Here is a 25,581-nt window from a genome sequence, read left to right on the forward strand (position 1 = left end):
AAGAAGTTCATGTTTAATTAATGGAAACGGACAGTCTTCAAATGATCCCAATGGTAAAACCTCATTTAACATAGGTTTAGAAAGGGAACACTCTGGAGATTATTAATGGAGTTTTGTTTTTCATGGCTACAGTGAAAATAAAGGGGGAAGCATAATTGGTGCTATTTGGTTAAAATTTGGCAATTTGCTCACTGGCAGAACTGTTCAGATGGGAAAGGGTGGAGACAGGGCCCAGGCAGAACAAACAAAGCAAGCACATCTTAACAATGCACGGCCTAAATAACATTCCAGGCTGCCTGTCCGTTTGGGAAGGGATTTGGGTTGAACATGTGAGTAGTTTCTATGTAATTTGGAACCCATAATACATGCACTAATTTTAGGAACATTTCCAAAATGGGGCCCTCCTGCATGAACCTGTTGGAGGCAAACATCACAGCCCCCTAGGGTGATCACATGACAAACATAAGCGCACATTGGAATGTAGGTTTGGTTGCGATGTATTCTTTGGCCCAGTTTTCCCACCATAGGCCTTTGCCCTTGCTTATCTCCCCACCTGGAATGCCCTTCCCCATGGCTCATGCTTGGTCTTCAGATATCAACTTAAAGGTCACCTCGTCAGAGGGGCCTAACCCATGATCTATTTCTCATGGTACTACTTAAATTCTCAGCATCTCACTAGCTGCTATGTATGATATGTGGTCTGTTGGGATATTCATAGATTCATTTAATGTCTGTCTCAAGGATAGCCCCATATAGACAGAGCCCCTGTCTATTTTGGTTGCCAGTATATGGCCAGTGCCTCCACCAGAGACTGGCACAACATTGGCACTCAAATATTCTTTTAAAAGATTTTATTTATTTATTTGACAGAGAGAGGGACAGCAAGAAAGGGAACACAAGCAGGGGCAGTGAGAGAGGGAGAAGCAGACTTCCCACTGAGCAGGGAGCCCGGCGTGGGACTTGATCCCAGGACTCTGGGATAATGACCCGAGCCGAAGGCAGACGCTTAACAACTTAGCCATCCAGGTGACCTGGCACTCAAATATTTGTTAAAAAGATGAAATGGTTATCTCTGGCCCCTTCCCCCAAAACTTAGCCCAGATAAGGACCATAACACACTCCCTGCAACTCTATCCTTGTATGCCTCCAAACCCTTGCAGAGTTTCCTTCTAGTGGAGTCATGCTCTTCCCCATTGTTACACCCTTAGGTAACCTAATGAACTTCATTCATTCTTCAGGGTCTCAACCAGTGTCATCTTCTTTCCATAACTTGCCACAACCCCCACCTCAGCCCATGACAGAGTCAGTTCTGCTCCTACCCCATCCCCACCATCAGTGCTCCTGCTCCTCTCTGATCTCACTGCAGAAGGTGAGGTTACAGAAAGAGCACCGACTCAGAATCAGACAGTTTGAATCCTGGCTCCAACAATTATTGGCTATGGGTGCTCAGGAAATGTTTAACTTTTCTGGGCCTCAGTTTCCTCATCTGAAAAATAGAAATCATAATAGCATCAACTAACACAATTCCTGGGAAAACTAAATGAGATCACATACATAAACAATGTCCAGCCCCAGCACCTCACATCATTGTTTTAGAGTTCTAGCAGTAATCACAGCTAGTTGTGGATCTGTGTATACTATAGCTTGTGAATTCTTCAGGGGAGGGATGACATGCTGCTGTTCTTTGTATTCTTTTGTCCTGTGTGTTGCCTTGAACATAGTAGGTGCTCAATTAATGTTTGTCCAATTAAATTGGATGCCATTCCAACATGACCCAGGCATTTGAGTGGCTTCTGTACCCCCTTTCTCCTTGACCTGCAGCTATCCAGAGAAAGCAAACCCATATGCCTCATGTGTTAAGCAAAACTTTAAGAAGAAACATCGCCAGCCATGAGAAAATAGTCATACCCCACATTCCCACACCAGACAGAATTGTTTTCTATCAACTGTCTAGTCTGTACCCTGCCCTTCTAACCCATGTTTATTAATGTGAGCAATCAAGAGGTTACTAAGAGTAATTGCATGCAACAAGCAGGAAATAACATTTGGTTGGTATCTGAGTGTCTGGTCTCTGAAATGGTTGCCTCTTCACACTCAATCCTCAAGTGAAGGTCTGTTTCCCCCAAAAGTTGTTCAGAAAATACAAGACTTACTATCCTAATCTTTTGCTGCCTAAAATTGCCAGCCCTTCCCTTGTTCAACCTCAGAGACTGTGTCCACTTTAAGATGCCACCCACAGGGCCACAGAGGAGCCAGACATGCCAACAAAATATTATTTGCTTCCCTGGTTTCTGGTGCATTCGACAGAAGCCTTCAGCTCCCAGAGTCCCAACACTGCAAATTCCTGTCCCAACCCGTAACTTCACTACTTACCCTGGCGCCAATCATTTTCTCAGACACATAAGGTGGCTCCAGCACCTCATTCCAAGTTCTGACTATGCTTTCTTTTTTCCAACATTGTGAATGTGCTTCTTTTTAAAATATATTTTTCTTGGAAAGATCTGTATGTCCTATTACCGTCTTTCATACTTTGCCGGAGCATAATATGCCCCTTGAAAAGTCAACCACAACTGATCAAACAGTTTTAATGCATACATTTAACAGGAAGGCAATGAGATATTCTATATTATTCAAAGATGGTAGTGGTGTTGGGAGGGAAAGGCGGTGATGGGCATGAGGTCACAGATATGCCATCTGGGACCATTCTTTATTCAGCAAGTTGTCATTTACTTGGAATATTTCCTCCATTCCATAGATTTTAGGCATGCTTTCTTGTTCAAAGGGAAAAATGGAAGGAATAGGTCATTGAGACCTTTCATTTTTCTCATTCTTGTCATATAAACACGAAGAAACTGCCCTCTCTAAAAATGCTGCTAAGTTAGGGCAGCCCAGGGATATTTCAAGCCTGCATTCTGGCCATTTCTCTGTTTTATGTGGCTTCCTGTTCTCACATCTGATGAAAATAGTTCTTTCCATGGCAACACCACACAGAGAGATATGGCAGGGTTTTTTTTTTTTTTTTTTTTTTAAGCAATACTGTTTATCTTGAAACTGAACAGAATTCTCCTTTTTCTCTCACCCCACAATCACACCAGTGTTGGCAGGCTCTCTTGAGGTCATGTGAGGACACCTTAGCCATCTTTATCAAGGGATTGTAGTTCTTTCTCTAGTCCCCCATAGGACATTGATCCTATGTACTAATAAATAGTTTTTAACTTTGAGTGCTGAAGTCCAAGTTCTTAGTTTGATGTTCAAGGCCATTTTCACAATAGGCCTTGCCTGCTTCTACATTTTCATAACCTAACACTGCCTACATTTTATTTTACATGCTAACAACACTGAGGTGCTAACATGGGACCCAAATGCACCTGAACTTCCATGGCCAGCCTGCCATTCTATCACAGTCAAGTTCAACATATCAGTTCCTCCCAACACACACATACTTACACGCACATATACATAAATACATAGACACTCAAATCTATTACCTACAGCAGTCAAACAATAAAGCTGAATTATACTGAAGGTCTGTATAGAAAGACTGAAAAAGGGATTACTCTGTGTTATTTGGCCCTTAAAATTCCTTTCAAAATATTTCCTCAAAATTCCTTTCCCCATTATAACTGTCAACAGTATCTCTACTTTATGCAAAAACTATTCTCCAACTGAGGTTAATTCTTTCTCCTCACCCCACACTCAGCTCAAATATCTACTGAACAAAATAAGAGTCAGGCAGCTAGCTGAGAGGTTTCAGTGAAGTCAGATCATTAGGCAAACCCTGATAACCCAGCAGGCTTGGTAAGTCCAAGAATGGAAAAGTTGGGTGCTTGGTGGTGCCTAATTCACTCACTATATAGAGTTTACAAATGAATCATGCAGCTCTGAATCCCTGAGTGCACATGCTGCTCCCCTTTCCTGGAATGCCCTTCCCATACTGCCTATCTAATGAACCCCTTAAGGCTTTAAGACCCAAGTCAAGAATTCCCACTTATGAGAAATCTTGGTGATTCCGGACATGTTTCCTCATCCAAAGGGAAAAATGAAAGTCCAAAACGGACCGCTCTGACTTAGCACTCTTACATGATCCTTGGGTTTTTCACTTGCTGGCACATCACTTTGCCCTATTATACCATAAATTCCTTAAAGGGGAAGTTTTCCTATCTGAATCTCAGCTCAGCACAGTGCCTGGTACATAGTATAAAACTCAGTAAATGTTTGCCAGATGGAATTTTATTTTTACCACATACCTGAGAGTTAGGTAGAGTGGGTGTACATATTAACAGGTATTACTGGGGAAACTCCTTTTCCTTTCTAAACCACAGGGTATGTTGTATGAATGTTCTAATGACTTTCTGTGCATTAACTCATTCAGTCATCATGCGAATCATATGAAGTAAATTTACTACCATCATCTGTATTTTTCAGATATTAAAGATTAAATTCCCCTTCAGTAGATTTTACTGTTCAAAATAGTTGTTTTCTACCCTGAAGTGTTCTTCTTGTAGGTGAATTGTATGCTCAGGCATGGTTATGTGACTAGCTTTGTCCTATGAAAAGTAAGAAGTGATGTGTGTCATTTCCAAAGCTTTAAGAACCAGCACATACTTTGCCTCATCTCTTTTCCCTCTGCCCTATAAGCAGCTTCTGCTCCATCACCCTGGGTCCTAGAGTAAAGATGATATGGAACAGAAATGCAGCTGGCCTATGTGGTCATATAGCATAGCAATAAATAAAACTTTGTTCTTGTAAGCCACTGAGATTTAAGGGTCATTTGATTACCTCAGAATAACCTAGCCTAAGCTGACTAATGAAGGCCACAATCCTGGTCTTTTTTCAATGTTCTCATGGTAGTGAGTGAGATTAACATCCATCTATCCACACAAGCCATGAATCTGGACTTCATCTCTGGCACCTCCTTTCCTTTCCCCCAAAAGAACAAATTAAAATTTTTTAAATTTCCAAGTCCTGCCAATGAACCTTCCTAAATCTCCCCAGAATGGAGTTGCCTCCTATGCTCTCTTCAACTGCAGTATCACCATCTTAGGCCAAACCACCATCATCTCTCCCCTTGACAGCTTAAATGATATATCTGAACTCCCCAACCCCGCACTCAACCTGCCTTTTCCTCCCTCCATTCTTTCCTCCACAGATGCTCTGTTACAGTGACAACAGTGATCACGTTACCATGGTGCTTAAAAATCTTCAGTGCTTTCCCGTTGTTCTCAGGAGACTGAGCAGTATCTTTAACTTGGCGTCAAGTACCTCCATGATCTGGTTCTTGCTCAGCTCTCCAGTATCACCTCATCCTACCCTCTCTTAAACTCAATGATCCAACTACTCTGATCTTCCTTCCACTCTTAAACAAGCCATATTATCTTCAAACTTCAGGCCTTGCATATGCTGTTCCTTCTACCTTGAGTTCTCTCTCCACTACACACCATCATTCTCCATCTCACTACTAAAATGCTACTTCCCTGGGGAAGCCTGCCATGACCCTCATAATTGAGTCAAGCCCCTTAATTAAATGCTCTCATTGGCTCACATACTTCTCTTCCATAATATTTTTCACAGTTGCAGTTTTAGATAGAATTGTTTTATGAAGTTTCCTCCCCAACTAGACCATAAGCTTTGCATTAATAAGAATCATGCCTGGACACCCAACAATTCCTGAAACATGGCAGATGACCAAACAATATTTGATGACTGAAGCAATGATTGAATAAGTGAATAAAGTCTTTTTTCATTTGGATATTCTAGGGCTCCTAGTAACGCTTGAGAAATACATTGGCTTGCTATCCCCTTCAGCAAAAATTAAAGACAACCCTCCCCATTCAATGTGTTGGGTCAGAAAACTCAAGATAACAGAATAGTAATATTTTTGTCAGTGTTTACAAAGGTAATTTCACATGTAATCTCATCCACTTGGGCACCTTGGCCATGCAGATAAAAAGTTAAGTGTAGGATTGCTCTGGACTCGGGCCCTGGACCTAAAGCAAATAAGAGGAATGTGAGTACTGACAAATAGGGCTTGGACTCTTCAGTCTCAAAGTTAAGTTGGTCATCAGCTAAAATGGACTGTTTGTCTTCTGGAATGTGTACAGATGGTGACCAGAATGGAGCACTGGCTGACATTTTCCCTTAACAACTGGCCAGGGCTTTGGGCATCCCAGGGACATGGTCTGAGCAGTTTCATATAAACAGTACCAGGGGCCCATAGTGAGGCCCCTGTGTTTCTCTAGGCCACTGATCATGACACTGGCTGTGCCACTGTTCTTACTGATGGTGGTCAGAAGGAGAAGGGCTGGGCCAGCTGACAAGAGATGCTCCGTGACTGGCAAGGCTCTCTTTGTTATTTCACAGAGTTCCAACTTGCATTCTAGAAAACAGCCTCATTGACATTCACAGGCAGGGGAGTCCAAGTATGAACCAATTCTGGTTCATTCTCTTGGATTCAAATCCCAGCATAGCCACTCACTAGTGATGTATAATTGGGCAAGTTACTGCATTGCTCTGAGTCTTAGCATCTTCATCTGTCAAATGGAGAACAGAGGGAGAATTCTTTCTACCTCTGGAAGATTAAATAATATAATGCATATGAAGCACCTAGAATATAGTAAGTACTCAACAAACATCCACATCTTCTCTCAATCACTAATCCTTCCTTCAAGTATGTTCAGAGTCAAATCCTCAGCTTTTATCTTTATAAACTAAGAGTGATTCTCTGAACCTCATACTCTCATCCTCTCTTTAATGGAAAGGACAAAATAGTTTACTTCCTTTAGAAGTATGACAATTGGGGGTAAACTTTGTGAAAACCAGTGGAACATTATAACATTATTATATAACATTATATATAAATACTAAGAAACCTCTCTCCTTCTGTTATAGAAGTAATGCTATCCATGTCTGCATCTTCTTGGGTGCTTCTCAGGGGCCAGGCACTGAAGTGAGTGATTTGCATCCCTGCTAGCCATACGAGCTTGGGTAAATTATCTAGCCATGCCTCTACTGTGTCTACTGTAGAATAAGGATGATATTAACACCTCCATCATAGGGTTGCTTTGAAGATTAAGTAAAATACTCTATTTCACGTTGAATAACTTGGGACTGTATGCATATTAAGTGTTCAGTAAATGGTAGTTATTGCTTTCATTCATGAGCCTGCTGGAGCCAATCACGCTGTCTCCCAAGAGCAGACTATGTGCATTCTTCCCAACTCTGTGCTTAGGGACATCACAGAGATAACCTGAAATCAGCTATAGTGGACATATTTAAAACAGGGTCACCAGAAAATACTACAAATAATGGCTTTTTATTTTCAGATTTAGTTATTATCTATTTACAAACATGCCACTCCAATCATTCTTTCTGTTTTACTCATGAAGGACATGATGCTTCTGGAGAGGTTAAAGGACTTACCCAAGGCCACACAGCCATTAAAAAGCAGAGTTGAGGGTTAAATTAGGTCCATCTGACACCAAATCCCATGTTTTTTTTTCTTCTACAATAAATGTGTTGACATTTAAAGTAAAGGAAGAGGAAACAATGCTGATTTTTAATGGAGTTCCTTACACATCATGAGGGCCGTAAAATCAAAATACCTAACTATTGTTTTTAAATTGTCAAACATCTTTATGGCATTTACTTTTATTCTTTAACAGCTCTTCACAAGTATTAATTCATTAAATCCTAGTAACACCCTATTAGATCGCTTTTATTGTCATACCACTTTACAGATGAGGTAACTGAGGCAGCGGGAAGCTAAATAACTCGTTCAGAGTCATGTAGCAAAGCAGATTCAAATGCAAATATGCTATTGTCATCTGTGTTCTTAGCTATGATGCTAGGCTGCACATCTATGTTAACAAGAAGCCTTTGCTTCATGCTTCAGCACAAACTCTGCTCCACTCCTTTGCCCTGGGAACTTAGTAGCATTTTTTTCTTTACTCCTTGAATCACAGAGAAAATATTTATGAATGCCCTACAATTGCACCATGGGGGCAGAAGTCATTTTGCACAAGGGCCCAGCATGTGGAATTCTTCAGCCAGCAAAATTACAATTATTTCATGAGGCTCCACTCTGGAGCAATCCCTCGTGCTGCTGAGACTTAGTGGCTGGAGGCCCTGAGAGGGCAACCTGAGGTGGTACATCAGAAAGATCTAGATTACCTTTTGGAATTTTCAAACATTTGCAAAAAAAAGAAATGGATCATTTTTGATTCAAGGACTGATTTCTTTTCCTAGTGAAAAACTAAAGGGTGTTGGACTCCCATGTTTAGGAGGTAAATAAAGCAATTCCATATATGTTCCAATTCCAATCACTTCTCCCCAATCCCCCTGCTGTGACCTTAGCCCAAACTGGTTGTATCACTGCCTGGAAAACTGTGGCAGACTCCTAATGGGTCTCCTCGCTTCCACCCATGCTGCCCTAAACTCTGTTCTCCATAAAGCGACCACAGTGAGCCTCATAAAGTATAAATTACATTACCTAACATCTCTACTGAAGCCCCCCCCAGTGGCTGCCCATCACATAAAAACCAAACCCAAACTCCTTGCCATGACCCAGAAGACCCTGCAAGATCAGCCCTCAGCCTATGTCCTCAACCTCATCTCCTACCATCTCCAGCCAATGGGCTTTCCTGCAGTTGCTTAAATAGGCCAAATTATTTTTAACCTCCGGGCCTTTGCACATGCTGTTCCCCCCACCTTGAATTTTTTTCTGCCCAAATGGTAACATGGTTGCCTCCTTGCCATCATTCCAGGCTCAACTCAATACCACTTCCTTAGAAAGCCTTCTTGACTGCCCTGTTTAAAACACTGTTCTGACATGTTCTATGTTTTATTTCCTTCATAGCACCTGTTGCTAGCCTATGCGTTTCTTTATTTAGTTGTTATTGTCTCTCTCTCCTAGCTAAAATGTAAACTGCATGAGAGCAGGGACTCTGTTAAGTTCACAACTGTCTCTCCAGTGCCTGAAACAGTGCCCAGTACCTTTCAGGTGTTCAGTCAGTATTTGTCAAGTGAACTAATAATAAGTGATGAAAAGAAATTATGCAATGATGATGACAGCCATTCAGTGTCGGACAGCCTTGGAGTTCCTTTCTCGAATGGGAGGGTTGTTGGAAAAATGTCCTGTGGTGACAGAAATGAATAGAGGAAGAGGTTTCCAGAACTGAATGACATCCCATTGGAGGTCCTCAGAACAGCAAAGTGATTTTGAAGACAAAGAGGTACCTATCATTCTGCCTGTACTACATCTTCAGAATGGCCAGAGGGTGTGAAAGACAGACACTCCTGCTAGTCATGCCTTTGGTAATTGTTGTGGGACATGGAACTTGCTTCTAACCAACTGAATATGGTAAAGGCAATGGGGTCTCACTTCTGTCATTACACTGCATTATATAAGATTCCATCTCAGGATCCTTGAGTGGGAAAGGCTCTCTCTCTACTGCTGGCTGCCATGTTGTGAGAAGGTCTATGGAGAGGACCATCTGGCAAGCAACTTCAGGTGGCCTCTGGAGCTGAGAGTGGCTCCAACTGAAAAGCAGTGAGAAAAATGGGACCCCCGTCCCACAATCACAACAGCTGAGTTCTGCCAACAACCTACAGGAAGTCAGAAGTGGTTATTTCCAGTTGAGCCTCTGATGAGGTCACAGCCCTAGCTAATACCTGGATTCTGGCTGATAAGACTCTGAGCAAGGGATCTAGCTAAGCTGTTCCCAAACTCCAAACCACAGAAACAATGAAGTAATTAACATTTACGTTGTTTTAAGTCACTAAGTTTATGGTAAATTATTACACAGCAATAGAAAACTAATACAGAGGAGATTAAAGTCATTCATTCATTTACAGAAAGACCCCTTCACTAAAGATATCTATACTAAGGCCACGTCAGAAGCAATGAGAATTTATAGAACCCTGCAATCAAGAAAATAAAGAACCTGATTCTTTTATTTGCCATTTCAGAGACAGTCAAGATTTGTTAACCAATGGTCAATATGGTTGTGATGTCCCCTCATACTAGCATTAAGTTCAGCAAAATGTCCCTTTGGACTTGTCTTCTGGAGAGGCAGGAGTAAAAAGAGTCAGGAAGACTTGCACCACTCCCCAGCCAGGCTTGGGGGAAAAAGTCCCGAGGGATGGGGTGTGTAGAACTGAGAAGAGAACATAACAGGCTGAGCCCCTGGGACCTGTACAACATGGGCCCCCACATGTAGAGAGGGCTTAGCAATAAAGGAGCCACTGGTGGCCCCAGTGCAGCAGCTCCCTTCTCTTTCATCTCTGTCTCTCTCTGGGACCCAGCTATAAACATCTTCAAACCATTAATTTACTCAGGCAGGAGCTGAAGGGCATGCTGGAACACCCATAATCTTGACCTCCTGGCACTCTAGTCCACTAGTTGAGCTGGTCCTACTGGGAGTTTATGATGATGCTGGACAGCACTAGCCCTGGGTTGAATTCTGAGAGTGAGCTGGGTTTTAGGTCTAACCACTTCCCAAACTCCTGGGCAAGGTGCGTGACACATCAGTTATGGTCTCAAAGGGAACATCTTCGTTCTTCACAAGTTTTTAAAGTCAGTGCCTTGTGATGGCTGCCACCAGACACCAAACACATTTTTTAAGTGAAAGTACAAGATGTAGCACATATGCAAAAGCAAACAAACAAACAAACAAACCATCAAAGAATATTGTCTAGGAAGACCCACATACTTCCCAGAATATCATCTTCATATCATCGGGTGATCTCTATGCAAAACATGGAGTGCTTTTCTCCTGGAGGTTATGACCCAGCCGCCAGGCTGTGACTGGTGTGTCTGGTATGCACGCTCCAGCCACTCATACACTGGGTTCTCTCATCTATGAGCAAGGAGACGGGTAACAAAGGTCAAGGTGCTATAAAGCAGAAAGATTGAAGAGCTGTCTGGGAAGAAAAAAAGGGTGCAGAATCAAGAGGGAAATGAATGGGAATAAAGGAATAAAGGTGACGGAATAGGATTGGCATAGAATCAAGAGAGAGTAGGCTACGCCAACCTTAGGCAAGACTGTCACTAATGAATATTGGCTTGCCTTCAGTAAAACCGATTTCCTTTGGGCAGCAGTTTACCAAGTATGGTTCCTATAGGAACAGCATCGGCATTGCCTAGAATTTGTTGAAAGTAAAATTCTCAGGTCCTGCCCCAGACCTACTGCATCAGAAATTCTGGCAGTAGAGCCTAACAATCTGTATTAACAAGCTTCCCAGGGAATTATGATAAACTAAATTTTGAGAACCGCTGCTATTGGGTATCCAGCGTCCTCACACTGTCTCCAGGTTTCAAATCACGGACCATCTAGAGAATAACTGGGCTTTGTCTATATTCTTCTCACCTCCTCTCATGGAATTGTATGAGCCCTATCTGCTAGGCCCTCCCATGACTGCTCTCCCTGCACTAAGCCACCTAATTCATATTCAGGTGTTAAGCGTTGTCATAGATTGAATTATTGGTCCCAATTCTTCACCTTTCCCTGTATTTGGTAACCTCGGCCATGAAGCCATGTAGTTCCTCCACACACACACAAAAGACTGTATAACCCTATCTCTTTTCTTTAGGCTTGGTCACGGATTTGGCCAGCAGGATATTAGCAGACATGATGCATGTAGGGGCTTGAAATGGGCTTGTGCAGTTGAGCTTATCCTCTGACAGCTCTGCCATCCCTATGAAATGAGCTTTCTCAGGAACGCACCACCCCCTCAGCCTGCTCCCAGAAGGAACCCATGAGGAGCAGAGCCAAACCAGCCACGTAAACCAATACACAGATCTATGAGTAAAATAAATACTCATTGTTGTACACCACAAGATTCTGGGTTTATTTGTTACCCAGTGATAGCTAACCAGTACATTGAGCATCAGTGATGCTAGTCTCCTGGGTGATCTATTTTCCCTACAACATGAGCCTACTGAAATCCCAATGTCTTATGGCAGAAGGCCTTGTAAGGAGACAGCAAGAAATATAGTCATCCACTCTCATCCACAGTTTGAGTTACTCATGGTAAACTGTAGTATAGAAGCAGATAATCCTCTCTCTGACATATCATCAGAAACTTAGTAGTGGCCTAATGCTATATCACAATGCCTACATCATTCACTTCATCTCATCATGTAGGCATTTTACCATCTCACATCATCACAAGAAGAGTAAGTCCAATAAAAGGTAATTTGAGAGAAAAAGAGACCACAGTCACATAACTTCTATTACAGTAAGTTGTTGCAATGGTTCTACTGTATTATGAATTACTGTTGCAAATCTCTTACTGTACCTAATTCATAAATTAAATTTTATCACAAGTATGTATGTATAGGAAAAAACATAGTATTGAACCTTACATCTGCTATCTGCAGTTTCAGGCATCCACTGGGTCTTGGAACATATGCCTGGCAGATAAGGGGGGACTACGGTATATTTTAAGGGGGATCACTTTGGGGGATGGGGAGCTCTCTGCTTCTCTCAAGCTGACTGTGAGTAGGGCTATGACACTACTAGGTCAGACAATGGGAGAGACACAGGACAGGGTGTTCTGAAATGAGATAGAAAGGACAGACAAGAACAAGTTGGATGGACTAGAGACATCAGATTAGAAGAGAAGGAAGTAACCGGCAATAAGCATCATGTTATACCCTCACTATCTCCCAGCCCTGAGGCCCCCAAAGGGAATCTGCAGGTCTCAGCTCCAGGCAAATCTATCTTCACTCATTCCTGCTTCTGATTCTGCTGCCCCACTGTCTGCCTCTCACTTAGCAAGTCTGAGAGGCAGCAGCGCCAGGATGAGAAGCAGCATCCTCTCAGTGGGAGGCAGCTGGGGACTATTTGTATTGAGTGAATTATTCGCTCTAGAAGCCGAGTACTCCCACCCAAGCTCTCATACTGCAATTAATTATCCCCGGAGTGCTCTCCCAGGTGGGGTCACGGCCGCGAAATGCCACCCAGGCTTTGCCCGCAGAGCTGCCTGGGAACTGAAACAGTGAGAGAGGTGGCTTGTGTAAGGTGCAGCCCCGGCTGTGCAGGGAAAGCTGGGGTTACCCTGGTCAATGGCATGCAGCTTCCCTCGGTAGCGGATGACACTTGCTACAGGCATGACAGAAGCATTTGTTCTACATGTCAAATCCTGTCACAAGGGGAAATAATTTAATGAGCACTTTCTGGGGAACCAGCGGTGGGGATCTGGCGGTTTTCAGCACTGAATGACAGCATCTGTTGTGCAACACCCTCTCTTCAGAAGCCCAGTGAATTCAGCTGCACCATACCTACATCAGGCGCCCCTCCTCCGCAAAGGGATGTGGGCTGGCCCCAGCTTCTCAGAAAGGGAGGGAGAAGCTAGTGCCCCAACTGAGCACTTGGTTTATGCCAGGCGTTGTGTCAAATGTTTACATAAATCACCTTAATTCACCTACTAACTCTCAAGGTGGCCTCATCATCCCCATTTTGCAGATAAGAATAGTAAAACTCAGGGAGTCAAGTCCCCATAGTTGTTGAGTGGACAGCCAGGGTTGGAATCCAGACTCAGAAGCCAGCAGTTGCATTCTTGCCATAACACAATATAGGGTCTTGGTCATTTTATTGTCACTTTATTATTAACTTACTGAGAATAAAGACTTGGTCTGTTCTTTCCCTGGGCTAAGTTTCCTCACATTGTGTCATCTAGTCTTCTCAATGCTAATGTTATCCTCATTTTACAGATGAAAAGTAAAGCTCAGAGAGGTTAAGGAACTTGCCTAAGATCACACAGCTAATAAGCAGTAGAGCCAAGATTTGAACACAAGTCTGATTCCAGAGTCTGAATCTTTGATCAGGTGCCAATTCCTTAGGTTGTGGATGTCTATACATTACAGCCCAATCATGCCAGCTGAGAAGTGGTTACCAGTCAGGAAAAGAGCTCTCTAAAGAACATAGATTTCTCAAAGTCACAGGAGACAGTCTAGACCTCTTTGAGACATATGACCTTGCTAACATCTGTGTCCATGGCAGCCCTGGGCTTTAAAAATACTTTGGTAATGAACCCTACCCCCTCACACAACTGCCCTGACCCAGCCTTTGGAGCTCACCTTTGGAAACATCAAGAATGAAAGCAATGACAACAGTGGATCTGAATGAGCGTCTATAAAAGTAAGTCACTTCTTGGATGAGAAACAGTATTAAAAATGTATTCCAAAGGGTCACATTTCCCCAGGCTGAAAATATCCAAAAGTGGAGATAAGAGAGATAAATGGGAAGAAACAGAAAGAACATGTTCTATGATAGTTTTCCCCTCATTAATCCTAATTCTTCATGAGCTTGGAGAGACGCAGGAGTTTCCATGTGGACGTACCAGGGGCTCCCTACCTGAGCTCATATCCTAATAAATCAGGTTTTATTTCTAAAAATCTGCTTTTTCTGTTTGGTTTATTTCTAAAAGCCTGCTTTTTCTGTTTGGTTTGGGTTGGTTTTGCCTATCCTCTCTTCTGGGAGCGTCATCCTAATGCTCCTGGAGGGGAACTACCATCTCCCACTTGTGTTCCAGGGTTCAGGAGAGGAGAACTCTAGTCCCAGTCCCAAGGACATCTGGTGTATGTAATCCCGGTCTCACCAGTGGACATGTTTTGTTGCCCTGGCCACAGGGATTGGTTCAGGACCTGCTCACAGCTCAGTCTGGGCCACTCAAAGAGAGTTTAAGGCTTCTGGGGGGACTACTGGGAAGGGCAGCCCTCCCCTCCCTCTGTGCCTGCAGCTGCAGGAGGGGACAGAGGGAGGCTGTGACGAGGACCCTGCCTGAGAGGGAAGCTAGGAGGTGGGCGTGTGGGTGCCTCCTGACGATTTGAACCTCTTTTGCCAGAGGAACAGGTATAACCTCAGTTTTCCCTGTGTGGCCAGATTGGTGCTGTAAGAAACACACAGTTTGATTCTTTGAAAGTGGCTACTAAGAAATTGTAATCCCAACTAATATAATCTTAATGAGTAGAATCCAGGAGAGAGGCACAAATGGCCACTCCCTATATCCTAGGGCACCAGACTGGGAGTCTAATATTAACCCTGTACCTCCTATGTCCCACACTCTGGGCCAAAACTTTTCTTACTTTGAGGGCAACCATACTTGCTTCTATCCAAGTGGTCCTTCTTCCTGGAATACATCTCTCTGCTTATTTCTATTGAGTGCACTCCTACCATCCTGCAAACCCCCCCCATCACCTCCTCCTCTAGAGTTAGGAGTTGCCTCCTCCAGGCTCCCACAGAACCAGCCCACATCTCTGTGGTCACTTCTACCATATTTCCTTGTTTTGTATCTGCCTGTATGGTGATTTTTTTTTATTACCAAATTAAGAGATGTCCAATGTTTAAAAAAAAAACTAACAATACATGAAGGAATGAGATAAAAAGTGAGATAAATTCCCGTGTCTCTCCTGGAGGTAAACATCATGAACACTCATGAATCCATTCAGACACTTTTGATTGCACTATGATAAAATGTCCTCCCAGGACACGTGAACTCTCCTAAGACAGGGATTCGGCTTCACTCATTCTGCAGTGGTACTGTGGGGCCATTCAGCCTGGGTTCCAGCCCTGGCTCAAACATTTACTGGTCTGTGACCTGGGACAAGTTAATTCAAGTCTCTGCACCTCACTTTCTTCATCTGTAAAATGGGGCTTGTAGTTGTCATCTATCTCACCGGGTTCTTGTGAGCATTAAGTGAGTTAATATATTTAAAGCGCTTACACAGAGCCCAGCACAGGGTGAGTGCTGTGTAAATGTGAACCAGTTCTACTGCTGGTCTCTATCTCCAGTGTCTAGCCCTAAATAAAAAGTTCTGAGTAAATGTGCATTTTTCTGCAGTATGCACACAGTTAGATGGACTCTAGTAATCCAGCCCTTTGTTCCTCAGGGAGGCTTCTGGCACTTTCTCGCTGACATTTCCTCCCCTTCCTAGGATCCACCCTCATCACCACCACTATTTATTGAGTTTGAATTATGGGCCAGGACATATCTTATCTCATCTTACCCTCCCAATATTCCTATTTAAAAAAGTATTCATCAGAGTTCATAATAGCATTATTCACTATGGCCAAAACATGGAAGCAATCCAAAATGTGAAAAAACTTGGTTGAAATTCCAACTAGTTAAAGGCATGGAACTCAAGCCTGTCTGACACCTAAGTACATTATCTGCCCAGTGTGCCTGGTGCATTGTAAGTGACTGATAACTATTTGATGGATGGACAAGATAATAGAAAGCTATCATGACGATATTTTCCCTTCTACTATGTTTAATCATGGCCTCCTGGAGACACAGATGGCCAACAATAATCAAGGAAGAGTAAGAAAGATGTTAGTACCATCTTTGTTCCCTCCAGGCCCCCGAAATCCCAAAGCAAGCAAAATCCTTGGAGCTGCCAGTCAGACACAATTTTCTGAGACCACGCACACCACACTGTGGACTGTAGTACAAAGTGGAGTGCGGGCAGGTGGGGGACAGTCCCTCCCCAGTACATCGGCCACATGGCTTCTTAAAAGCAGTGAGGATCAAAACAGGGGAGGGGCACCGGGGTGCCTCAGTCGCTTGAGCATCTGACTCTTGGTTTCAGCTCAGGTCATGATCTCAGGATCATGGGATCGAGCCCTGCAACAGGCTCCACACTCAGCAGGCAGTCTGCTTGAGATTCTCTCTCCCTCTGCTCCTTCCCTTCCCCCACCCCTCTTTCAAATAAATAAATCTTTTTAAAAAAATTGGAGATAGTCCACAGAGCTTTGCTGGAAGAAATGTTGTCACTGTACACATGAAGAAAGTAAGGCCCAAGACATAGGGACTAATTCAATGCCTTCCACCCCACTGGTGGTGTAGCAAGGACAGAACCAGACCTCACATTCCACATCCACAGACTCGACAACAAGAAGACAGTGTAGGGGCGCCTGGGTGGCTCAGTCGTTAAGCGTCTGCCTTCAGCTCGGGTCATGATCTCAGAGTCCTGGGATTGAGCCCCGCAATCGGGCTCCCTGCTTGGCGGGAAGACTTCTCCCTCTCTCACTCCTCCTGCTTGTGTTCCTGCTCTTGCTATCTCTCTCTGTGTGTCAAAAAAAGAAATAAAATGTTTAAAAAAAAAAAAAAGAAGACAGTGTAGGCCTGGAACCCTCAATATATACCAGGTCAAACCAGTCCACCATGAATAGCTATATGGTCTTGAGCACGTCACTTACTCTCTAGGACACTCAGTTTCTCCATTGATAAAATGCAGATATTCTTTTATTTGGATTAGTAACAAGAACATAAGAAAAAAAAAAACCAAAATTTAGTAAGCAAAATACAGCCAATGCAATAGGAAAAGTAGGCATAAGAAACAAACAATTCACAAAAGAGGAAACAGAGCCAAAAAAAGATATATGAATTGATGTTCCATATCGTTAGTGATCAAGGAAACGCAAATCGAAGCCACAATGGGAGACAAATTTTTTATGTCTATTAGCTTGGATAAAAATTTTAAATCTGACCATTCCAAACATTGCATTGGACAGAATCTGAAGGCTCTCTCATACATTGCCAGTAAGTGTGCAACCTGGTACAACCATTCAGAAAAACTGAGACACATAAGCTTGTTCAAAGGCCACACTGTTAACAAGAGCAAAAGGCTGGCAACCACCCAAAAACTCATGAGTAGAAGAATGAATGAATGAACTGTGGGATATTCCCACAGTGCGATCTTCCAGAGCCGTCACTATGGATAAACTACACAGAAGCGCACAATGTGGCTGGATCTCAGCAAGGTATTACACCGAAATTGTGCCAAGTATGGTAAGTAGCCTTTTATATAAAGTGAAAACAACTAAAATGAAGTAGACACATATATCTTTATAACACACATAAATACAATACAATTATATAGAGGAAAGCCAGAGAGTAGTAGAGATGGGGTTCAGGACAATCGTTGCCTCTGGTGGGTGGCAGGGATGAAATGGGAGAGGGAGCTATATGCATAGATGTGGGTCTGTGTCAATGTCTGAGCTTTCGTTCTAACTCCAGGGTCATTAGTGTTCGTGGCATTATTAAAATGTGTGATTCTGAGAGTGTGTCACGAACCCAGAGTCACTGTCTGTCCATTTAATTCTGTGAAGCTGAAGAGCACTGGTGACAAGGATTCCTTCTCAGTGGACTTGCTGTGAGGATTCCGAATGCACGGCCCAGATTCTGGGCACCTGCACAGTAACATTTGACTTCTGGGAGGTGGTGGTTACGTGTACATGTGGCTCAAAAACAGCTTAGAGGGAGCTCAAGAAAACAAAATTCACTCCAACTCCCTCTGCCTCGTGCTTCCACTGATTTTGTGAATCAATGCAATCTCCCCATCCTCTAGGATGTCTTGCCTTTAAAGATCGCACAGCTCTTGTCAGGTAGGTAACAAGATCCTCTCACTTCCAAAATCTTCAGCCAATGTTCTTTGAAGAGTAGCCTCTTCAGAGTGCTGGCACGATCTTGTGCTTGAACCACCTTCCCTTCAGAAGGGACTCTCAGAGTTGGGTCTCTGGCCCTGTCCTCCTGAAGGATTTCATGTGGCCAGGACTTTGGTTTAAAAGAAAAACTGGCTTTCAGCAGAGGGGGACGTAGGGGTACCTTATTGACACTGCTCTCTCCCCCAGCAGTAAGTAAGAGTTTTCTTTTTCCTCCCACACAACACAAGGAACAGAGAAATCATTTAAGCCTTATAAATACTGGCAGGCTCAAAAAGCAAGTCACCAGTGGTAAAAACAAGTCTCTGTTTCCTTTGGCTAATCTGAAAATCCAGTCATATTTTCAGATAAGAAGGTAAACAGAGGGTGGAGGAGATTAAGGAGGTCTGTCTTAGGCTAGTATCTTTACAGAGAGACTGCGAGAAGAAAACACTACTGGAGTCTTTCCCTTTCAGGGAAAGGGTAGTAGCCAAGCGCATAAGAGCCCCCAAACCTGGGAGGGTGGTAGAAGTAGGCACTTCTCTCTGCACCTTCAAGAAAGGAAAAACCAGAACACCAGTGAATAGGGTACCAGACAGACTTGCACCGGATCCCAGTCTCAGGGGTTAGAGGAAGGGAACAGGGTAGAAAAGGAAATCGGTAGAGTCTGTAGTCTGTAGAGCTGCCTCTATCCACTACTTGGATAGAATGTCTGCCTGGAGAGGTAACAAGTCCCCCATCTCTTCAAAAAAAAAAGGTTAAGGTCGGTTAAGCATCTGCCTTTGGCTCAGGTCATGATCCCAGGGTCCTGGGATCGAGTCCCCGCATCGGGCTCCCTGCTCCACGGGAAGCCTGCTTCTCCCTCTCCCACTCCCCCTGCTTGTGTTCCCTCTGTCACTGTGTCTCTCTCTGTCAAATAAATAAATCTTAAAAAAAAAAAAAAAAAAATCCATACCTTGTGGTAAGCCTCTCTTAGCAAGGATGCTGAGGAATATTCTCCAGATGGTAGAACCAGATCAGAAAGCTGAAGCTGGGGAGGTAGGGAAGACAGGACAGAAACCCTCTGAAACTAAAGGCAGAAGTTGGCATAACTCAAGAGGTAAGAGGTTCACGGGTTCACGGCTTCCATAAGATTCTCAAAGAAACATGTGACTCTATGAAAGATAATGAACCAATCTCAGTCTGATGGGGCAACCCTGAAATGCTCCCCCCGACCCCCCGTCCTTAGCCTAGAGAAAAAGGTGTTCACTGTGGCCCTGGACACCAGCTTCATAAAAGGCTTCTGCTGCCCTTGACTTCAAGAATTTCCATGTTGCTGATATCTCGACCTCATTGTGTTGACTTCGGTCTCTAAGGTAAACAAAGCTTTACAGGGGAAATGTTTGGACCTAGAGATTCCTGTTTGTTCCAAGTTTGGACTAATGGCCGGAATAATGAGCATTTCTATTCATTTCCTTTTAAAGTGCCGCTGATAATGTAGCTAAGTGGACAGTCCCAAACCATTCCTATTGGTCAATTACCAAAAACAGTTTCTGAAATATAATCGATACTTCCCACCCCTGTGGAATTTCACCTGGAGGAAATGCCAAGAACTGTACCTCTATGGAGGCCCCAAGATCTCAAGGGGAAAAGCAAAGAGAGAAGGGGAACAGAAGGGAAGGTTAGAAAGGAAGAGAGTGACAAAGAGCAGTGGCTAATCTGAATGGCTAATCTCCACCCTTATTATGGCCTATCACAAAATTCAGCCTTTTAAGTACATTAGCTCATTAAGCCCTTTTGACAGCCCTGTGAGAAAGATTTTATTTATCCCATTTTATTTTTTTTTAAAGATTTATTTATTTATTTGAGAAAGAGACAGAGCACGCGTATTGAGTGCAGGGTGGAGTAGTGGAAAGGGGCAGAGGGAGAGGGAGAGAGAATCTCAAGCAGACTCGGCACTGGGTTCGAGCCCAATGCAGGGCTCAATCTCATGACCCTGAGATCACGACCTGAGCTGAAATCAAGAGTCAGACGCTTAACTAACTGAGCCACCCAGGTGCCCCCATTTACCTCATTTTAAAGAGAAGAAAACTGAGGCCCCGAGATTTGTCCAAGGTCACACAGCTGAGGTGTGACCGAGCTGGGATTTATACTAAAACCTGTGTTTAACCACTGGTTTGCACTGCCTCTCTTTATGTCACAATTCTGTTCCTCTTTCTCTTTACCGTGTGTATCCTTCGCCACCATGGGAGGATGGTTTGAGTTAAACTGTGACACAGGCCTGGGGAGGGAAGAGAAATCAAGCCTATGAAATAAGGAACTCACGGTGGTTCAATCTGGGTGGGTTGTAGACTATAAAAGCTAGAGATGGAGGAGGAACTTTGTGGGTAGGCCAGTGAGCTTGACCAGGGCCAGGGCAGGGTTTGAAGTGGAGGAAGAGCGTGGCCGGGACTATGTGTTGGAAACAGCACAATGATGTGGCGTGCCAACCCTCATGGGCCCCCAGCAAGACAGACAGTGCTGCGTTACGGAAGCCGTCTGGCCCACGGCATTCCCGGAAGGGGCGAGCCTGGCAAACCTCAACCTCGCAACCCAGTCTGGGAAGCTGGCCCCTGTTGGGTTTGGCAAGGAGGCATTTATGAGCTCAGCAGGAGAGAATGCAGAGTGTCACCAGTTTCAAGAGGAAAAGAGCCTGCTGCACCAAGATGACTTGGCAGTGTGTCTGGCTACCTTTGTTTCTGACACGTGTGGTATCACATCCAAACTCATCATCAGGCTCATCCTTGGCACATGGGGGCTTACAGCTCTGAAAATGATCTCTGTGGATCTTGTTATTCCAAGTGTTTTCCAGAGACCAGCGTGTCAACATCACCTGGGAGCTCATCAGAAATGCAGAATCTCAGGCTCCACCCCGGCCTGCTAAATCAGAATCTTTAAAGTCTGAGAAGCGCTATCCTAGAATCTTCCCCCACCTAGGATCAGAATCTCTGGAGCCACATTTCTCAAATCTGCCTGACACAGAAGCTCCCCCAGGTGAGGCAGATACAGGCTGAAGTTTGAGAACCAGTAGAGGAAACCTTTGAAATGTCTTAAGGACATCAATGTGGCATTTAAACTGCATCTTTCAGGTGCCTCCCCAACCGAGAAAATTCCCTCTGAGACAGCATGGAAAATACCATCTGTTGATTTGCGATCCATGTACTTCTAAAAAAGGATTCGTGACAGATTATGAACAGAGCAGGTGGTCAGCAAAGCAGCATAACAGAATGGATTGCAGGGAAACTCCACAAGCCCACAACCCACTAAGTCCCTTTCTCCACATATGGGGTATTATAGAGCCTAAAATCCCACTGTTGGGTTATCCCTGTGCTTCTTTTTAAAATTATGAGTTCCCCTTGGAGGAAAAGGCCTACTTACATTTAGACTAAGTTGTTGATGACTTTTTAAAGCCTGCTTTCCTGATGGCAATCTGTCAGCAAGTCCTGGCATTCTACCTCCAAAGAAAATCTCGAATGTTCTACTTCTCTCCACCTCCGCGGGGCCATTGTGTCTCGTTTGCATGGCTGCCAAGAACTTCCCAGTCTCTTTATTCTTACTTCTGTCCCCTCTGATCTCTGTTCCACCTAGCTCTCAAAGCAGTCACCAAAGGATGGAAATCTCATCAGGTCACATCCCAGCCTAAAGCCAAAAACTGCCTGTATCAGTTTCCTTTGGCTTCTGTAAATTACCACAAACGTGGTGGCTTAAAACAACAAAAATTTATTACCTCACAGTTCTGGAGACCAGAAGTTCAAAATCTGTATCACTGGGTTAAAATCAGCACATCAGCAGGGCCACCCTCCCCCTGGAGGCTCTGGAGGACAATCTGTTCTTTGCCTCTTCCATCTTGGCGAGGCAGCCAGGCTTCTTCGGCTTGTGGCCACATCACTCCAGCCTCTGCCTCCATGGTCACACTGCCTTGTCCTCCTCTGTCTGTCCACTCTCCCTCTTGATAGGGATACATGTGATGGCACCTAGGACCCTGGGTAGTCCAGGATAATCTCCCCATCTCAAGATCCTGAATTTAATCACATCTGTAAAGTCCGTTTTGGTCCTATCAGGTAACATGGACAGTTCCCGGATGACGATGTGGCTATTTCTGGGGATCATCAATCCACTGCACTTGATTAAATCCAAAGTCTGTACTGTGGCCCCTAAAGTCCCATGTGAGCTGGCCCCTACCCAACTTTCGGACCCTATTCTGCTCCCCTTTCCTCTTTTTCCAGCCCGCCCCTCCAGTCTGCTTTCAGATCTTCAAGTATGTTCCTGCCACAGAGCCTTTGCTCGTGCTGTTTCCTTTGCATGCAGTGCTACCACTCTTGGCCCCATTTTCTGAATGAATGGATGGATGAATAAATGAATGAATGTCTTATTCCTAAAAACTCAGGAAACAAAATGGTGGGAAAAGTAGAAACAGCAGCGTGGGTAGAAATTAACTGCACCTACCTCTCAGTTTTGCCCAGAAAGTTGTTTGGCTAAAGATGCTTCTACCTCCCCTTTTCCCGGTTGCCAAACACCTCAAAATATCCCTAGCTCTTAGGCACCTGTAGGCTCCCTAGAAAGGAGCTGTTTTAGGTAGTTGTAGCCAAGTTGGAAAGTTGGAACTGGGTAGCGATAGGAATAATGCCACATGGAAACATCCCCTCTCTCCTCTTTCTTGAAGAAATGGGACAGTCCAAGGTATACGAAGCTACTTGGACTTCCAGCAACAATTTTGATGGTGTTTCTTCTTCTAGTGGTCAATGAATTCTCATTGTTGATTTTAGTGGCAAGTTTACAAAGGCCACTGCTAATGGCTGCATCCTGCCCTGGAGACAGTATGCCTGCCAGTGGTTAAATGACCTTTAATTATCTCCTGACTCTGAGAGAAGATCTGTCATTAAATGAAATTTCTTGCACACTATTATGATGAAAATGTAAATCGAAGTTCTTTCTGCCCCAGGAAGAAGGAGTTTGAGTTCTGTACAGTTATATAAATCAACAACAGTCACCACATTTTAGGGAGTGGGTGGTCTAGAGTGATCAACACACTTTCTCCCAGTTTTCCTGCGTCTTTTTCCACTAGCACTTTAAATCCTGAATCCTGGGAAACCCCTTAGTCTCAGATACACTGGGACTACTGGTTGCCCTAGTAGTTGCTAACAGGCTTATCCCTAACACTTGAAGGAGCCAGGGCAAAAGGGTAGAAGTGGAGGCCCACGAGATATGTGTCTAAATATACAGAAGTTATAAATCAAGCTAATGCACTGCCTAATAAAAATATGTTCTATCCTCCTACCATGACAAATGTCTTCAAAACAACCTAGAAGGCTGGGTTTTAGTTCCAAGCTCTTGGACTCCCCTCTGGCTTCTGGTCTGTCTCCACCTTCTCTTCCCACTCCTAGCTCTGCCCCACACCCCAAGGGGTCTTGCCCAAATAAGTACAGATACTCAAACTCCATCCACACCCCATTAACAACCACCTCTTGGTTTCCCCCTGGGGCCTAGGGGCAGACTGTTACAAGGTCCATTCTTAGAGGAGAATGGCCCTTGGGCTGAGTTCCACTCTGTTCTAGAAATGGGATTCAAGAAGAGAATTCTGGGGTCCATGGAACCTAAGCCTAGCCTGGAAGGGATGGGTGGTCAGGGGACCAGGACCAGAGTGGAATCCACAGGACAGGAGCCACTCTTGCCTGAGTCTAAAGGCAGCACTGGAAGTCACCAGTCTCTAGAGTCCCCATGAAATTAGAAACCATAGGATAAATTTTTTTTTTTAAAGATTTTATTTGTCAGAGAGATAGAGAGAGAGAGAGAGCACGCACACACAAGCAGGGGGAGCAGCAGAGAGAGAAGCAGACCTTCCACTAGCAGGGAGTCCAATGGAGGACTCGATCCCGGGACTCCACGATCATGACCTGAGCCGAAGGCAGTTGCCCAACCAAGGATAATTTCTAATTTCCAAATGCACCACCAGGTCCTTGTGGGCAGAGGTTAGAGTTGTTCAACCCAGAGAAATAGAAGTGTGAACAAAATGTTAGAGGTGCCCAAGACTGTTCCTAGAAAGAACTGAGGTCCTCACTAGAGAACACAAAATTATAGTACAGCAGGGTAAAGAAGTCATGTAGCAAAGAGCAATCTCTCTTACCTGGAGACTGATAAGAAAAGTGTCTGCCAGAGAGAGGAGACTGGGAGCTTGAATGTCATCCTCCAGAGTCCATGCTAATGCAGGATTTCTGTTTTCCTTCAGGGGATTTATTCTGATAGATGATGCAGATGGTGGTCCCAGGATCAGTAGGTTACTAGTGCTGCAGGCTGCAAACGACTTGTGTCCTCTTGCAGCCTAGTTCACAAGAGTGTAGTGAGTACCAGGCTGCCAGTATTACATAAGTAACAGCACAGAGGTGATATGACGATATGAGATGGAGAAAAAGATCAGGAAGGTAGAAAATACTGATGTCTTGGTTAAAAGCATCATGTCAAATAAGTTGGGTTTAGATAATACCTCTGCGATTTACTATCAGTGAGACCATAAGTGAGTTACTTCACATATTTAAGCCTTGATTTTAATTCCTAAGCAAAATCAGGATCTATATATTATATGTGGGGGCACCTGGGTGGCTCAGTCAGTTAAGCATCTGCCTTCAGCCCAGGTCATGATCCCGGGGTCCTGGAATCGAGCCTCCCTGCTCGACGGGGAGCCTGCTTCTCCCTCTCCCTCTGCTCTTGCCCCTGCTTGTGCTCTCTCTCGCTCACCCTCTCTCTCAAATAAATAAATAAATTTTTAAGAATAAATAAATAATAAATATACTACATGTGACTGGTGTGCAGAATAATTGAGATCAAGCATATAAGGAATTCAGCCAGTATTTGTAACATTCTGAGCCCTGCTTCCTGGTGGGAAGAGAAGTGCTGGTTGTGGTGGTGCTGGCGGCAGCTGCAGTATGCACAGGTAGCGTAACCTGCTTGGAGCCAAGAGGTACCACTGCATACCAATATGGGATACAGGCAGATAAGCTGGATTCTGAGGCTCGTGGTTCTTGAGCCTAGAAAGGAGGTTCTGTTTTTTTCTTTTAAAGATTTTATTTATTTATTTGAGAGAGAGAATGAGATAGAGAGCATGAGAGGGGGGAGGGTCAGAGGGAGAAGCAGACTCCCTGCC

At 44.1% G+C, this 25,581-nt stretch overlaps 1 long non-coding RNA gene across 1 annotated transcript in view; it reads right to left on the reverse strand.

Annotated features, from left to right (window-relative positions):
- Positions 1 to 574: 574 nt before the first annotated feature.
- Positions 575 to 25,581, reverse strand: part of LOC145717073 (uncharacterized) — a 34,344-nt gene continuing 9,337 nt past the window's right edge. The window contains exons 3-4 of the long non-coding RNA XR_014140081.1: positions 24,568 to 24,762; positions 575 to 1,486 (exon numbers count right to left, since the gene is read on the reverse strand). This is a non-coding gene — a long non-coding RNA (uncharacterized LOC145717073). The remainder of the gene's footprint in view (positions 1,487 to 24,567; positions 24,763 to 25,581) is intronic.

The sequence above is a fragment of the Leptonychotes weddellii genome, chromosome 1, assembly GCF_054177405.1.
Source record: "Leptonychotes weddellii isolate Sample4059 chromosome 1, ASM5417740v2, whole genome shotgun sequence".
In the NCBI taxonomy this organism is placed as follows: domain Eukaryota; kingdom Metazoa; phylum Chordata; class Mammalia; order Carnivora; family Phocidae; genus Leptonychotes; species Leptonychotes weddellii.